Genomic DNA, 13,384 nt, shown 5'->3' on the forward strand with positions numbered 1-13,384 from the left:
AAACAGCGCTCTCTAGTGGACAAATTAACAAGACACGATAACAATGCTTTCATACTTTTCCTGAGTTTTTATAAAAGAATAAAGCAGGGAAAAAATGTGAAATGTCCCTTTCCATAATTCATAAAGAGAAGTAGAACCTTTACCCCCCGACCCCATTAGAGTTATACATTGCCCAGTTTCCTCGTTTGTATGGTTTTTATTACGATAGGTGCAACCAGTTGCCAATTCACAGGTCTTGCTCTTGTCTGGGGCAAATTGATCACCAACATGGTAAATGGAATCATGATGCTACAGGCACAACACAGCAGTTATCAACCCAAAACACAAGTTAACAAATAAACAAATTCTACTTTCAATAGCAATAACTTATATTTGAAAGTTGCTTAGTACTGATGGGTGAATTTATTCGCCAGGCATGGATCAGCTGTGAATTTCTGCTTTTCGCCACCCTCGAATGTTTTCGTGAAACTGTGGCGAAAAATTCATGCATAAAAATTTTTCGCGTCAAAATGATTTGGACTCCCATTGACTTTAATTCTCTTGGACAAAATAGTCGCGCCTATAAAGATTGTCGTCACAATTGCCGCGCGTCAAAACAATTTTAGCTCCCATGCAAGTTGCAAATTTTATTGGGACGCATTAAAGTTAATGGGCTTCCGAATAATGTTGACGCGCAACAGTTTTGACTCTGGAGAATTTTTTGCTGCAGTTTCGCAAATTTATTCACCGGCATAGAATCATGGAAATTCGTTGTGAATTCGCGCCTGGCGAATTTATTCGCCCATTACTAGTAGCTGCAAGAAGTGTAAACTACAAGAAGTAGCCAGACAGTTGGATTGAAGGAGAACACTGACAAAACTAGAAGACTGTCAGCATTAATATTCAAGACCATAATTGACTGTAGATAAAGCAACATCAACATAGAAGAGTTCAAGCAGGGACAGTAAAGTCACAAAGGATGGATGAACGAATGTGGCTGTCAAAGCATTTACATGCAAGGCAAATACACTCTTTTTGTGAAAACCTAAAGAAATATCATTGTTGCCTCAAAAACCCTGGAAGGTCATGTCTGAGAAGGCCAACAGCTTCTGCCAGCGCTTGCAAGGGATCATCTGCATGTTCTTGCCAAACTTTTATCTTCCATGAAGACCCATGGAGACAAGTGAAGGGGGAGTCAATGGCCACCCTTGCAGGGAAGAGATTAGTTAAAGCTGTATGGTCTAGCTAAGCCTGAAACGTATGACCATGCTCAGATCAACCTAGGTCAATGGTTTTCCAACTTTTTTCATTTCAGGCCTCTGTTCAATGTTGAATCTTTGGTCAGGGACCCCCTTTCCTAATAGCAATTTTATAAAAAAAAACGTTGTTATGTTAAAGGATCAGTAAACCTTTAAAATATGTGAATGTACAATTGATGAGGGGGCTATTCTAAGCACTTTTGTATTTTACATTGATTATTTATTTGGTTTTTATTCCAATATATTAAAGTAAATATGTACTGTTAATATCATTCTGACCACCAGGTAGTCAAGGACGTTGTCAAGAGAAAGAAAGAGGCTGCTCTGATGTTCTTCTGCTTAGGAAAAAAATGAAAAACCTTTCTCAAACCTTTCCTAAGCAGAAGAACATCATTCTTTCTCCTGACAACTTCCTTGACTACTTGGTGGTCAGACTGGTGGGAAAATGTCCAGCAGGTGGCGCTGTTGTGACAAACTTTATTCATATTAACAGTACATGTATCCCTTAATATCTTGGAATAAAAACAAAATAAATAATGAATGTAAATTATAAAAGTGCTTAGAATAGCACTTATTTCACTTATTCACTTGTTTCAAAGGCTTACATATCCTTTAAGAAACACTACCAAGATTATCTATGGCAGAAATCTCACCCAAACTGGTTTTCCAACTGGCCTTGAACTATCTTGTAGAGCAAAAAGGCAATCTCTTGAAATCTCTGGCTCATCAGCCTTATCCTCACCTTTGGCTTGCCTAATGGGCTGTTTGGGGACCAAAACACCTAACGTAATTTATGATGCCTTGCGAGAAGGTGGATTCATGCGCAGGTTGTCCAATACCTTTGGGCCAGTTTGGACACAGTTTTAGGAGAAGTGGATTAGGGTAAGGGCAGTAACACCTTATTGAGTAATTTCCATTAGTAACAAACTAGTAAATGCTACTTCTGGCTGGTTGCTCAGGGCTACTAGCATTGGAGCTGTTTTTGTTTCTACTGTTGTCTCTGCTCTTAACTAATCATTGCACAAGAGCCTAATTTATTTTACCTCCTGCCAATACAATGGAAGCGGGTGGGTTGATGAATTAATGGTATCAAGCATACAGTATGTGACACTTTCTCATACCCATAATTAGCAGAATAATAGGAAGATGAATGCTTGGATAATATAATTTTAACTCTTGCATTTGTAGTTAAAGCACATAATGAGCCCTCGGGCCCCAGAGCTGATCCCTGCCTGCCAGAGTGAGAAGGCAATTAAAGATTGGCAAGTATGAAAATCACTGACAAACGAGTATGAGTACTGCAAGATAACTTTATAGGGTGCTGCCATCTGTCTGCTTCTGACATTTTAGCCAAAAGCAATGATGTCATTGCTGCAGCAGGTCCAGGATTAAGGATACTGCAGGGTGCCGATCACTTACGCTATATAGTATCTGGGATTTAGGGGAGGGCATGGGAGAATAAGGTCCCTCGGAAAATCAGAAATAATATGATATTTCCAGGTATTTTCATGTTTTTCATGTAATTAAAGTGCAAATGATTGTCTCTAAGCTGGGTTACTTCAATATCTATTGTTTTCTCCCTCCTGTAGCTGCCTTTATAAGGGAACTATATCCAAAAACTATTTTTTGCATAATCAAAGAGAATGTAATTGAGAGCAGTTCTTATTTAAAGGGGAACTGAAGCTTAACAAAGAAGTAGGCTACAAATGTTTATATTTTGGGCTTCTGTGCCAGCCCAAGACATCCACAGCCCTTTAGCAAGGAAAATCAGGGTTTACAAAGATACTATCAGTAGCTTCACATCTTCTTTTCTGCTGATTTACTGTACATGCTCTATTGCTCTGTGCTGCTGTCAGTTCTTGAGCTTAGGGACTGACTCGATATACAAGATATATAAAATATAAAAGTCACAGTACAAGGCTAATTAGTAGCTCAGAAACCAGTGGCATTTGCATTTGAATTCATTGAGCCCTGTAGCATTAGCTTCTATGACATGAGAACCTAATTTTCTGCTTGATAATTTGTGAGGACCTCTAAGCTTAGCTTCTCAATAGGGATGGGCGAATTTGACACGTTTCGCTTCGCCAAAAATTCGTCGCCTGTGAAATGTCGCCGATGCCTATCAATGGGCGGCAAAATTATTTATTTTTTTGTCGCACGCTGCCATACAAGTCTATGGGCGTCATTTCTGCGGCGAAACACGGGGAAAAAATTCGCCCATCCCTACTTCTCAACAGCTGCTCAGAGTCCTGCAGCGGGTCGGGTACCTGCAAAAAAGCAGGTACCCTGCAGGAAAAGGGTTGGATTTTCAGGTGCGGTATAGATGCCTCAATATACAGTAGATGCGTCTTGTCTATATTTCTTATGTTATATTGTATATATTTTACTCCTTTTAAAATATTACAAACTGTTTTTCTATCCCACTTCTGATGATGTCACTTCATGTGGCATATTAAGTTCAATACATAAAATATCACATTTCTACCAATGTTTGTGTTTAGAGTTTAGTTCTTTAAATAAAGGCCTTCAAAGCCTCAGAAGCTGGAAAGTCCTGCCCTAAACCATAGCCAGTGATTTTCTATCATGTTTTTTTAATAAAATTTCAATATTTGTGCTAAGGATTATTCTGTATTTTATAACTAAAATCAGAGGAGACAAAAAGAAAGGAAAATGAAGCTGTATGTTTTAGAAATATTTACCATAAATTAATATTGAGCCTACAAGGCATCGTTAATGAGCAATAAGCTGATGAAAGAAGTGTCTGAAGTGTTCACAGCATATAAAGGATGAAATTAATAAACAAGGCACATGCAAATATAATATACTGTATGTACAGTATACTTTATATGACTTCCACAGAGGAATTTATTTGGCATAGGATATATTGAGCCTATGGGGTTTCCCCTTACAAACTGCACACCTGGCTGACCTGCACCAAGTATACTATATGGCCAAAAATATTGCGACACCTGCATGTCCAACATCTCTTTCCAAAACTAAGAGGATTAAAAGTTGGTCCACTTTTGGAGGCTATAACAGCCTTAACTCTTCTGGGACGGTTTCTACTAGATGCTGGAACATTGTTGGTGGGATTTACTTCCATTCATGTCTAAGCGTTTGGGCACTGATGTTTGGCGATTGAGCCTTCCACTCCCATCTAATCAATCCCATTCTGTATGGACATGGCTTTGTGTATGGGGGCATAACATTGATAAAACATGAAATGGCCTTCCCTAAACTGTAGTATGTTGTATGTTACAGTGGTACCTACAGAAGGGTTATCCAGATAATATTGACTGAATAGTAGATGAAGTACACTCACACCAACAGCAAGAAGCACATAGGCCTATACATAGTGCATACATTACTCCAGAAACATTGTAATATTGTAGTATTTTTGTAAGTTTGCCATAAAAAGCTTGTTGGCTTTCCTGAAAGTCACTTGGTTTAGACCTGGTTGTGGCAGAACTATTTATTTTGCTGGTTGAATTACAGTGCACTGGCAAAGCAGTAGGCACATGAGCCCTAGGCAATATACTTCCTAATAATACACAAATTAATTTCAGCAGTCAGTGCTTGGACACCAATTAGGATCAACTGCCCTGCACAGTGAATACTGTGGGCCTTGAGCACCAGTAGTAATATCTAGGAAGTGTGGTTGGTATTGTAGGGTAAGTCAGGGTGGCAGTTTGGGCTTGAGCATGCTCAGTTTGCTCCTCTCTCCCTCCACCTCCCTGTCCCCCCTCCCTGCTGTAATCTGAGCCCAGAGCTATGAGTGAGCAGGGAGAGATTCAAGCAGGAAGTGATGTCACATCAAGCTAATATGGCAGCTGCTACCCTAAGCAAACAGAACTTCTAGAGCTGTTTATTCTGGTATGGTAAAGCATTCTACAGAATAAATATAGTGTTCTAGCTGGCACTATTGAGGCTAATCTAATGGCAGTAATCTGCCTCAGTAGCTTCTTCTTTAACTATAGATGGCCTTGGCTAACCCATAATGACTTCTCTAAACTCCAATCCAGTCTTTGCATTATATCCAAGAATGTTCTTCAACTCCTTGCTGACTTCCACCATATTGAATTTCCTTCACCATATGGAAGATCAACAAGATTGAAAAAATTAAAAGCCTCTTACATGCAGTGTTATTCAATCCAAAGGACTATATATATATATATATATATATATATATATATATATATATATATATATATTGTGACAAAGAGCTATGTCCCAATAGGCTGCCTGTATATGATGGGAGGTATATAGCACCCAGCCTGAGGTATTGGCTCCTTTAAATCTCCAGGGTAAGACAGGTTAGGACCCTGGAGCAAGGATATAGTTCAGTATGCTGCCCAATTAGTCCGCAGGTGGGGCTGTTTAAGGGAGCCTGGCGGGGAGTGGGTGTGTTGTACTGGGAGTCAGAGAGAACCTCTGAACACACGCTGTGAAGTGTTTTGTGAAACAAACTGTGTGTTTGACTGCAACTCCAAATGGCAAATGTTTGTTACCACCGCAAGGAACTTTCCTATGGACTGTAACACTGCAAACCGGTGAGGTTTACATTATTATTTGACTGTTTAGCACGGAAATTGTGCCTGTTTAAGTTGTCCGGTTTGAACAATAAAACCCCAGGCAGGAGCCTGTTTCACTTTTGTTGCAAACCTAAGCCTCCTGTTCTCCTCTGTAAGAACTGTTTTACCTGAGCCCTACCGGCTGCTTTGAGCTATTCCCCACAAATGGTGTTTCGGATGCGGGCAACAGAGAGACAGTGAGCATAATAGGACAACCATTGTTAAAAGGGCAGTGCTATCTGCTGCAGACTGTGGGAGTTGTAGTTCAACAACATGGAGGAACTTGTGTTGCAGCTGGCCAAAGTCAATGCTAGTCAGCAGGAGGCAAATGCTGCCCAGCAAGAGACCAATACCATCCAGAGGCAGAGTATGGCCACCCAGCAAGAGACTAATTGTTTGCTTGCAGCTCAACTGACAGCATTAGCAAAGGCGGTTGAGGCTGATCGACAACTCTTGACGGATGTGGTACAGCAGATGATTGCACTGGGGTCCAATGTGTCGAGTGGGGCCCCTAACACAGATAGCTCCATTAAGGCCAGTCGTTTTCTGCAAAAGATGACGCCACATGATGATGTGGAGGCATATCTGCATACTTTTGAAAGGACTGCCGAGAGGGAGTCTTGGCCCAAGTCCCAGTGGGCAGGTCTGGTAGCGCCTTTTCTGACTGGGGATTCGCAAAAGGCATACTTTGATTTGACCATAGCCGATGCCAAAGACTATGACAAGTTAAAAACGGAGATACTCCACCGCTTGGGTGTCACCTCAGCCGTGCGAGCTCAACGGGTGCACAAGTGGTCATACCAGCAAGAGAGGTCTCCCCGTGCCCAGATGTATGACTTAATTCATCTTGTGAAAAAGTGGCTGCAGCCAGAATCTCTGTCAGCTCCTCAAGTCGTGGAAAGGGTCACTATGGATCGCTTTCTGAGAGCTCTTCCGCCATCCTTGAGGAGATGGGTGAGTCATGCAGATCCCCAGACAGCCGATCACCTGGTGGAAATGGTGGAACGTTATATTGCCGCTGAGGACAACTTAGGATCGTTTCCACAACACCGCAAGCCAGCCACAAAACATCCATCTGCAAGGTCCCCAGGAAAAGCCAATGATTCGTTGCCTCAGGATACTGGGGCTGACCAAAAGGCTATAGAATGGTCTAAAGGAGCTGACAAAACTCAGCTGTCCCCTCCAACCAAGGGTCGAGGCCAAGTGCAATGCTGGCGATGTAATGAGTGGGGTCATGTTGCTGCCAGGTGCCCACTACCTGCAGAGCCCATGGATTGTCACTCGGCTCAGCAGGTGTCGTTGTTTGCTCACCCTGCGTGCACCGCAGACACTGACTTGCATATGGCGGTGGTAAAGGTGGGTGGAAAGTCTGTTCAAGCTCTGTTGGATTCCGGGAGCTTAGTCACAATGGTGCACGCCAGTTTGGTAAGCCCAGACCAAGTTAATGAACGTAATCTTGGGGTGCTCTGTATTCATGGAGACTGTAAAAGTTATCCCACTGCTATAGTGACATTTGAAACTGTTACTGGTACTGCATGTCATGAAGTGGGTGTTTCCTCTGTTTTGATGCATAGTGTAATTTTGGGACGAGACTTTCCCCTCTTTTGGAAGCTCTGGGGAAAGGAAGGTTCTCCACAGGGGTCTGAGAAAGGGATTCCTAAGGATGCACCAGGGGTTTGTAAACCTAACTCAGAGGTAGTAACTGAAGGGGAGACCATGCTTGAAGCAGATAATTTTCCCCTAGAGGTACTAGCAGGTGAAACAGAGTTGCCCTTGGAGCCCTCCGAAGCATCCGATATGCCAGACTTGGAGGTCTCTCGGGTTAACTTTGGAACAGCCCAAATGAGGGACCCTACCCTGAATAGGGCCTGGGAAAATGTTAAGGTAATTAATGGTGAACCTCAGGAACCTGGGGCTGAGAGTGTATTCCCTCATTTTTCTGTCAGTCAAGATTTACTGTATCGGGTTGACAAAGTCCAAGGGGGGGTGGTAGAGCAGTTGTTAGTGCCCCAGCCCTATAGGCGAATGGTCTTGGACCTGGCCCACACTCACCCCCTGGGTGGTCACCTACGTCAGGAGAAAACCCAACAGCGAATTTACAAAGGTTTTATTGGCCCGGTATATTTGCGGAGGTGAAGGGGTATTGTGACTCTTGCCCAGAATGCCAACTGTCTGCCCCGGTACCTCACTTCCGTAGCCCTCTAGTGCCATTGCCTATCATTGAGGTCCCATTTGAAAGAATTGCAATGGACTTGGTAGGGCCACTGGTTAAGTCAGCTCGGGGCCATCAGTATATTCTCGTAATTATGGATTATGCTACGCGGTATCCTGAGGCAGTCCCTTTAAGAAACACAGCCTCCAAAAATATTGCTAAAGAGCTGTTCTATATGTTTACCCGCACTGGCATTCCTAAAGAAGTCCTCACAGACCAGGGTACACCCTTTATGTCTCGGGTTATGAAGGAACTATGTAAGCTCTTGAAAATTAAACAGTTAAGAACTTCTGTTTATCACCCCCAGACTGATGGGTTGGTAGAGCGCTTTAACAAAACCCTGAAAAACATGTTAAAGAAGGTGGTAGATAAGGATGGGAGGGATTGGGACTGTCTCCTGCCATACCTTATGTTCGCCATTAGAGAGGTGCCCCAGTCATCCACAGGTTTTTCGCCCTTTGAGCTATTGTATGGTCGTCATCCCAGGGGTCTCTTGGATGTAGCAAAAGAGACCTGGGAGCAAGAGGTAACACCCCATAAGAGTGTGGTGGAACATGTTACCCTCATGCAGGATAGAATTGCTGCAGTCATGCCCATAGTCAGGGAACACATGCAGCAAGCACAGAAGGCCCAGAGTCGGGTTTACAACCGTTCAGCTAAGGTTCGAACTTTCAACCCTGGGGACCGAGTATTGGTTCTTGTCCCAACAGTTGAGAGCAAGTTCCTGGCTAAGTGGCAGGGCCCGTATGAAATAATCGAGAAAATAGGTGAGGTGAACTATAAAGTTTACCAACCAAATAAAAGGAAGAAAGAACAGCTTTACCACGTAAACTTAATAAAACCCTGGAAGGACAGAGAAGTCCTCACGGCTATAATTCAACCCCTTCCTCCTACCCAGGACGGTATACAAAAGGTGAAAATAGCTGAAACCTTGTCAGAGCCACAAAAGCAAGAAGTCAGGGAGTTTCTGCAAAGAAACACTGAGGTGTTTTCTGACATACCAGGTTGTACAAATTTGATAAAACATGATGTCATTACTGATCCTCAGGTTCGGGTCCGCCTTAAGCCCTATCGGATCCCAGAGGCCCGTAGACAGGCAGTCGACGAGGAAGTGCAGAGGATGCTGGATTTGGGGGTAATTGAGAAGTCTGTAAGTGAGTGGAATAGTCCCATTGTGCTTGTTCCTAAACCAGATGGGTCTATACGATTTTGCAATGACTTCAGGAAGGTAAATGAAGTCTCAAAGTTTGATGCTTACCCTATGCCAAGGGTTGACGAGTTGATTGAACGACTAGGTCCTGCTAGGTACATAACAACTCTTGACCTAACTAGAGGGTATTGGCAGGTACCAATGTCAGAAACAGCTAGGGAGAAAACAGCCTTTTCTACCCCACAAGGGCTCTTCCAGTATGTTCGTATGCCATTTGGCCTCCAGGGGGCCCCAGCCACGTTTCAAAGAATGATGGACCAAATTCTTAGACCTCATCAACATTTTGCCTCTGCTTATTTGGATGACGTGGTCATTTTTAGCAGGGATTGGCAAAGTCACCTCCCCAGAGTACAGGCCGTCCTAAATTCCATTAGAGAAGCAGGCCTGACGGCAAATCCCAAGAAATGTGCCCTAGGTTTGGAAGAAGCCCGTTATCTGGGGTACACTATAGGGAGAGGTGTTATCAAGCCTCAAGTGAACAAGGTGGAGGCAATTAAAGACTGGCCCCAGCCACTCACTAAAAAGCAGGTTCGTACTTTTCTTGGTATGGTGGGCTATTATCGTAGGTTCATTCCAAATTTTGCAAGCAGGGCTGCTCCTTTGACCGACCTGACCAAAGGGAAAGGGTCCACAATGATTAAGTGGGGTCCAGAGGCAGAGGAGGCATTCCATGATTTGAAAGTGGTTTTATGCCAAGATCCAGTGTTGGTCGCACCAGACTTCAAAGAGAAATTTGTTGTGCAAACTGATGCCTCTGGTGTTGGATTAGGTGCGGTATTGTCACAGTTAGTTGGGGAAGAAGAGCATCCAGTGGTCTACTTGAGCAGGAAGTTGACCCCTGCAGAAAAAATTATAGTATTGTTGAGCGGGAGTGCTTAGCAATTAAATGGGCACTGGAAGCTTTGCGGTACTACCTTCTGGGCCGCCAGTTTGTGCTCATTACGGACCACTCTCCCTTAACCTGGATGTCACAGGCAAAAGAAAGAAATGCAAGGGTCACACGTTGGTTCCTTTCCTTGCAGAATTTCAATTTTACAGTGGAACACCGAGCAGGCAAACTGCAAGGTAATGCAGATGCCTTGTCAAGGGTCCACTGTATGGTGGCTAATGGTGTCCGAAACCCCGGGTTCGAACAGAGGGGGGAGGTATGTGACAAAGAGCTATGTCCCAATAGGCTGCCTGTATATGATGGGAGGTATATAGCACCCAGCCTGAGGTATTGGCTCCTTTAAATCTCCAGGGTAAGACAGGTTAGGACCCTGGAGCAAGGATATAGTTCAGTATGCTGCCCAATTAGTCCGCAGGTGGGGCTGTTTAAGGGAGCCTGGCGGGGAGTGGGTGTGTTGTACTGGGAGTCAGAGAGAACCTCTGAACACACGCTGTGAAGTGTTTTGTGAAACAAACTGTGTGTTTGACTGCAACTCCAAATGGCAAATGTTTGTTACCACCGCAAGGAACTTTCCTATGGACTGTAACACTGCAAACCGGTGAGGTTTACATTATTATTTGACTGTTTAGCACGGAAATTGTGCCTGTTTAAGTTGTCCGGTTTGAACAATAAAACCCCAGGCAGGAGCCTGTTTCACTTTTGTTGCAAACCTAAGCCTCCTGTCTCCTCTGTAAGAACTGTTTTACCTGAGCCCTACCGGCTGCTTTGAGCTATTCCCCACAAAATATATATATATATATATATATATATATATATATATATATATATATATATATATATATATATAGTCAACTACAAGAGGTCCTCTGCACTCAACCCATTAGCAATATATTTAAGACAGAGACATTTTGTGCATACTGCTACTAAAAAATGCCTTACCCTTTAAACAACACAGGGATTGTTTGTCCATATATTGCAATATATTTAAGCTGGCCAACTACGTCAAAGTCATCCCATATCTGGCCAGTCCTACGCTTAATTTTCATCTGATTCATTAAGAATTCAATTGCTTAATTATACATTTTACAAAGGGACTAAGTTTTACCTGCAACTTACTAGCTGCTTTCAAAGTAAACCTCCATACTTGGCTGCCCTTTTATTAGACACCAGTGGGATCACCTGACTATAGCTGGGAGGGGGTGGGAGCTACAACATGGAGCTGGTCACTGCTCCTGTAGAACTATAACAAACAAGGGAAAGTTGTGCTCACCACTATTTTTTAAAAACACAACTTTCCCTTGTTTGTTATAGTTCTACAGGAGCAGTGACCAGCTCCATGTTGTAGCTCCCACCCCTCCCAGCTATAGTCAGGTGATCCCACTAGTGTCTAATAACTACAACTGGATTTCTATACAATGGACATGACAGCAGCACCTGGTTCCTGTTAGTTTTTGAAGGTGTGCGAGAGACCTTTTTCGTTTTTTATATATATATATATATATATATATATATATATATATATATATATATATATATATATAAACAGAGCTGCTTGCAGTAGCTCAGTCCTCTCTACACAACCGGCTATTGAATCTCAAAAGATGCCGCTGCCGCAATGATCAAAGACCTGCCCATCCCCATCAAAGATAAATGATAACTGATAAATATTTATGAGGCAGAGAAAGGTCATTAAAATAATATTCTGCTGTGAATATAAACGATTGGTAGGAAGAAGGTTTCTCTTGAAATGCAGAAAGCAATACTGCCTCTAACAAGAATGTCAAGCCTCGTTGCATTCAGTTTCTTATCAACGCTCGGCATCTGTGGCCAGCCATCATATAGGTGCTAACGCTGCACATCTCATGTTTATTTATAATATAAATACAAATATTACGATTAATCACATAGACAGATATAGTAATACTAGGGGTGTGACACCAAGGCTTTCTCAGTGGTCATAGATCAATGGTCAATTTGACAGTGTTCTTATTCCCAAAAACCTAACAATAATTACAGTCAAGAATGCCCCTAGTGATTTGTCCCAACTGTGGGAAGTGCCATTTATTACTTTGGTCTCACTTTCTATGATACCATGAAACTCCCCCTGCGCTGTTGGACCCCTCACCCTTTGACTTTTTGAACCAGTGCTTGGATGATCTATGGAAAGTGATAAAGAAACTTGTGATCAGCCATACAGAAAGACCATCCATTGTGGCTTAGGCAAGATTTAAACTGCAATCTGAGCCAGTACTTTTTGGCTAACCCAACTAGGGCTCCCATTTTGATCATATGGAGAATAATAAGAAGGAACCATGGCAAATGATCCCTTTAGAAATTTTAACAATATAGCATAGTTTTTTTCCATATATGATCCAGTTGAGTTTTCACATTAGCATTGCCCTAAAATAAGTTCTAGAAATTCATTTTATGATTCAGCTGCTCGCAATTGTTTCTGTTGCCATGTAAAGTATAATGGTTAATGGGTGCGCAGGGAAAGTTCAGTGACCTACATTGCACAGACCAATCAATAATTGTCAAGGATGTGTAACAATGAGGGTGCTGAGACACTCATATGGATCCTACTAATGCAAGGTTCAAATTACCTTTCCATCTATGTATTCTTACACTGTCAGTTAATCACAACTGTTTTCACATGCTCTGGGTAATCCAGTAATACACGTTAGATCTTTGCTTTTATGATCAGCCCACCAAGCTACTTAATGATTGGTTGCTATGCGTTAATAGAACTGGAGAAAAATGTTTAACATGTTATTGCACACATTCTTTTACCACATAGGAGGGAACTATGCACACTGCAGCTATTTACTATGATTCCCAGGCCACAGTTATGTGAGTTGTGCATATTCCATAAGAAGGTTGTAAAATTCTTCAATCATTTTTGACTGGCCCGCTAAGATACCAGGAAAATTCCCGGTGGGCCCATTTGGCCTATTTCGTGGTCATTCTCTATATCTTTATGACAAAAACAAGGTTTAATAATTTAAGAATAGATCAAGTAGCTATAAGAGACAAGGAGAATAAAGAGGTTGAGTTAAGAGAGGAGGAATAATAGTTTGGAAAGTGGGCCCACGGTCTAAAGTTTTCTGATGGGCCCCTGGAATCCCAGTCCAACATGGGCTTTAATTTATTGCAACCTGCTGCAAAAAAAATCCCTCCACCTGTGCCTGACTTGGTCTCCAGCTGTAGAGCTCTTTTTTGTCCTTTTTCCTATAAGAACAATACACCACTGGCTGTCCCATGGAA

The 13,384-nt window shown here is 42.5% G+C and overlaps 1 protein-coding gene across 1 annotated transcript in view; it reads left to right on the forward strand.

Moving 5' to 3' along the window:
* abcg1.S (ATP binding cassette subfamily G member 1 S homeolog) overlaps positions 1-13,384 on the forward strand; it is a 43,451-nt gene that overhangs the window by 12,518 nt on the left and 17,549 nt on the right. The window lies entirely within an intron of this gene.

The sequence above is a fragment of the Xenopus laevis genome, chromosome 2S (genome assembly GCF_017654675.1).
Source record: "Xenopus laevis strain J_2021 chromosome 2S, Xenopus_laevis_v10.1, whole genome shotgun sequence".
In the NCBI taxonomy this organism is placed as follows: domain Eukaryota; kingdom Metazoa; phylum Chordata; class Amphibia; order Anura; family Pipidae; genus Xenopus; species Xenopus laevis.